Source organism: Sarcophilus harrisii, chromosome 1, assembly GCF_902635505.1.
Source record: "Sarcophilus harrisii chromosome 1, mSarHar1.11, whole genome shotgun sequence".
Taxonomy (NCBI): Eukaryota; Metazoa; Chordata; class Mammalia; order Dasyuromorphia; family Dasyuridae; genus Sarcophilus; species Sarcophilus harrisii.
Window position 1 is genome coordinate 673663129 of NC_045426.1, and position 4957 is coordinate 673668085.

Genomic DNA, 4957 nt, shown 5'->3' on the forward strand with positions numbered 1-4957 from the left:
ATTCCAGCAGTTTACATTCATTTCCCAGTGTTTTTTCTTTGGGTGTAGCTGCTTCTGTCCATCCTTGATCAATTGAAACTGAGTTAGATTTTCTCTTTGTTGAAGAAATTCACTTCTATCAGAATACATCCTCATACAGTATCGCTGTTGAGGTATATAATGATCTCCTGGTTCTGCTCATTTCACTCAGCATCAGTTCATGTAAGTCGGAGAGAGCATTCTTTTTTTTTTTTAGTATGAATATACACTACATTTATTGATTAAATTAATTGTCTTACATGAGCGAGGTTCATAACAATTACATGTAACAATTACAATAAAAACTTCGAAGATTATTGATTATAGATCACCATAGAATATACAATAATGAAAAAGTGTGAAATATTGTGGGAATTACCAAATATTACAGAAATATGATATAATCACATGCTATTAGAAAAATAGCACCAATAGACTTACTTGACACAGGGTTATTATAAAGCTTCAATTTGTTTTTTTTTTTTAATTTAATAGCCTTTTATTTACAGGATATATACATGGGTAACTTTACAGCATTAACAATTGCCAAACCTCTTGTTCCAATTTTTCACCTCTTACCCCCCCCACCCCCTCCCCTAGATGGCAGGATGACCAGTAGATGTTAAATATATTAAAATATAAATTAGATACACAATAAGTATACATGACCAAAACATTATTTTGCTGTAGAAAAAGAATCAGACTCTGAAATATTGTACAATTAGCTTGTGAAGGAAATCAAAAATGCAGGTGGGCATAAATATAGGGATTGGGAATTCAATGTAATGGTTTTTAGTCATCTCCCAGAGTTCTTTTTCTGGGCATAGCTAGTTCAGTTCATTACTGCTTCATTAGAAATGATTTGGTTGATCTCGTTGCTGAGGATGGCCTGATCCATCAGAACTGGTCATCATATAGTATTGTTGTTGAAGTATATAATGATCTCCTGGTCCTGCTCATTTCACTCAGCATCAGTTCATGTAAGTCTCTCCAGGCCTTTCTGAAATTATCCTGTTGGTCATTTCTTACAGAACAGTAATATTCCATAATTTTCATATACCACAATTTATTCAACCATTCTCCAACTGATGGGCATCCACTCAGTTTCCAGTTTTTAGCCACTACAAAAAGGGCTGCCACAAACATTCGAGCACATACAGGTCCCTTTCCCTTCTTTATAATCTCTTTGGGATATAAGCCCAGCAGAAATACTGCTGGATCAAAGGGTATGCACAGTTTGATAACTTTTTGAGCATAGTTCCAAACTACTAGGAGAGAGCATTCTTAAAGAGAAACTTGTAGAAAGGGGAATGAAGGAACAACCAGAGCACAAGAGTTAAGAGTTTGGAGGAACTCCTTCAATTTACAGGTGGGGAAACTGAGGTCAACAGACAAGAAGCAATCTGAGAAACAAGGTGGCTGTGATTTCATCAATGTGAGGGGCTCCAGTGCCAGAGATCAGGGAGGAGCAGAAGGAAATTTTGAATTTATGGTGTATAAAGTCAGTGCTCCTTACACAGACTGCACCACTCTAACAACTAGCATAGCATCACACTTGATGATGACAGTATTTCTATACTGTTTCAAGGTTTACAAAACACTTTGCAAATATCTCGTTTGATATTCTTAACAACCTAGTGAATAAACTGCTATTATCTTTACTTTACAGATAAAGAGACTGAGGCAGACAGATTAAGTGACCTGCTTAGAGTCTCACACACAAACTAGCAAATGGCTCAATCCATATTTGAATTTAGTTCTTCCAGAATCCAGATTGAGCAGTCTACCTACAGCTACTAATAAGAGCTAGTATTTATATAGTACTTAAGGTTGACAAAGAGCTTTACATATGTTAACTCATTTGATCCTCTCACCATCCTTGAGAAGTGGGTGCCATTATTAGCCCATTTTATAGATAAGGAAACAGTTTAGATGACTTGCCAAAGACCATGCAGCCAGTGAGTATCTGAAGATTACAACTCGGGTCCTCCTGACTCCCAAATCCTATGCTCTAGGCAGATGTGGACCTGGATACCTAGAAAGGATTGGTAGAGCAGGCTGGTCTCTGCAAAGGAGTTAATGGCAAAGAGATATAGAGACGATTCACAGACATATGGGGAGATGGATAGAAAAAAAAATACATATTTGCCAAATAGATTTTTATGTACATATATATGGGAGAGGAAAGAGAGAGAGTAAAAGAGTAGGGGGAAAGAGAGAGAAGAGGGGGAGGGAGAGAGGAAAGAAGAGAGAGAGGGCAAATGGAACTATATTTAAAGGGTTACAAAATTATGCATACCCTTTGACCCAGCAATACTACTACCAGATCTATATCTGAAAGAAATTTTTTTTAAAGGAGAAAAACCTATTCGTTTTCTCTAAGTCTCACTGAAGACTGAAGAGTCCCTGGGAACTCTACTCTTTAATAGTTCCTCTTCCCTACAATGATCCCATCTCTTCCATGTCCCTATCACCTCTACCCAGCCTTTATAATGTACTTTCTGTACCCCCTATTTCATTATAATGTATTATTTCCCCCTATTATATTACAGAATGAAAAGAAGGAAGGGATAGAGAGAGGAAGGAAGAAAGAAAAAGATGGGAGAGAAGAAAGGAAAAAAGAAAGGAAGGAAGGAAAGCAGACAAAAAATATGCTTCAGTTTGAATTTAGACTCCATCAGTTCTTTCTCTGGGGGTAAACAGCATTTTTCATCAAAATCTTTTGGGATTGTCCTGGATCATTATATTGCTGAGAATAGTTAAGCCATTCACAGTTGTTTGTCTTATAATATTGCTGTACAATCTGTGTACAATATTCTCCTTGTTCTACTCACTTCAATAATGCTTTAGTGTTTCAATTTTCCCACATCTCTTCCAACATTTATCATTTTATCTTTCTGTAATATTAGCCAATCTGATAGGTATGAAGTGGTACTTCAAAGTTGTTTCAATTTGCATTTTTCTAATAAATCATTTTACATGATTATTGAAAGTTTTAATTTGTCCAGAAACTGCTTGTTCATATCTTTGGACCATTTACCAATTGGGTAATGACTTGTATTTTTACAAATCTGACTCTATATTTAAGAAAGAATCCTTTATTAGAGATACTTGCTGTAAAATTCTCCCAACTTTTTGCTTTCTTTTGAATATTGATATTTTTTTAAAAAATTGTTATTCTGAACTGGAAAACACCATCAAACATGAATATTGTCACTTTCATCTGTAGAGAACAGAAAAAAGGATTGTTCATGAATCCATGAATTTCTATTACCTACATCTTACATTTTATATGTACCCAACATGTTATTTTATTTTTTCTTTTTTTTTTTTATTAGCATGGTGGTAAATTTATGTATTTATTTTTTCAAAGTTGTTTATTTTTTTTTTAAATTTTATTATAATAACTTTTTCTTGACAGAACCCATGCCAGGGTCATTTTTTTTTACAACATTATCCCTTGCACTCACTTCTGTTCTGATTTTTCCCCTCTCTCCCTCTACCTCCTCCCCTAGATGGCAAGCAGTCCTATGCATGTTAAATATGTCACAGTATATCCTAGATACAATATATGTGTGCAGAACCGAACAGTTCTCTTGTTGCACAGGGAGAATTGGATTTAGAAAGAAGAACAAAAATGCAAACAGTGTACATTCATTTCCCAGTGTTCTTTCTTTGGGTGTAGCTGCTTCTGTCCATCCTTGATCAATTGAAACTAAGTTAGATCTTCTCTTTGTCAAAGAAACCCACTTCCATCAGAATACATCTTCCTACAGTATCATTGTTGAAGTGTATAATGATCTCCTGGTTCTGCTCATTTCACTTAGCATCAGTTCGTGTAAGTCTCGCCAATCCTCTCTGTATTCATCCTGCTGGGGCATTTCTTACAGAACAATAATATTCCATAACATTCATATGCCACAATTTACCCAACCATTCTCCAATTGATGGGCATCCATTCATTTTCCAGTTTCTGGCCACTACAAACAGGGCCCACAAACATTTTGGCACATACTGGTCCCTTTCCCTTCTTTAGTATCTCCTGCCCAGTAGAAACACTGCTGGATCGAAGGGTATGCACAGTTTGATAACTTTTTGGGCATAATTCCAGATTGCTTTCCAGAGTGGTTGGATTCGTTCACAACTCCACCAGCGATGCATCAGTGTCCCAGTTTTCCCGCATCCCCTCCAACCTTTGTCATTATCTTTTCCTGTCATCTTAGCCTATCTGACAGGTGGGTAGTGGTATCTCAGAGTTGTCCCAACATGTTATTTTCAAATTTCTGTTTATGTGTTTCTGAATTTCCTTCTGTTTCCTTCTGTACATTTCTTTTAAAACCACTATAATGACCCCCTTTTTTTTCTTTTGTAACCAAGATGTATCACTATGGAGCTCAAAATATCCACTTCCTACCAACTGGAAAGAGAATAAGGATGAAATCCTCTCAGGACACTTTTCTCTCTGTCTACGGGCTAGCTCCTCTAGTGTAATGTTCTCTTTGGTTCAGTTTCTTGGGGTCTCTGGGAGCAGCCTTTGTTTGAGTTCAGTAATCACCACATGAGTAGCTAGGGATTAAAGTCCAAATCCTTTATTATCTCTTTCAAAGTTTTGTCTCCTTTCCTGGGGCCCGGTTAGCTTTCTTAAAGATCTATCTCTCCCCTTGGTTCTGAGAGCTTGAGTTCTCCCGTCTTCTCTGCCCTCTGAATCTCCCCAAATCCAAATGTTTGTACTTCAGCCTCCAGCCACCACAAAGGTGGACGATGGAATGAATCTGTCTCAGCCTCCCAGAACTTCTAGTACACTTGTCTTCTCTGGCCCTGAGAGCTTCTTGCTTATATGCTCCACACTGAGTATACACCAATCATTATATCACTAGGAAACCTTTATTTGTTGTAGGATTAAATCAAGGCTAAACTAGATTTAACCATTGTCTCCTCA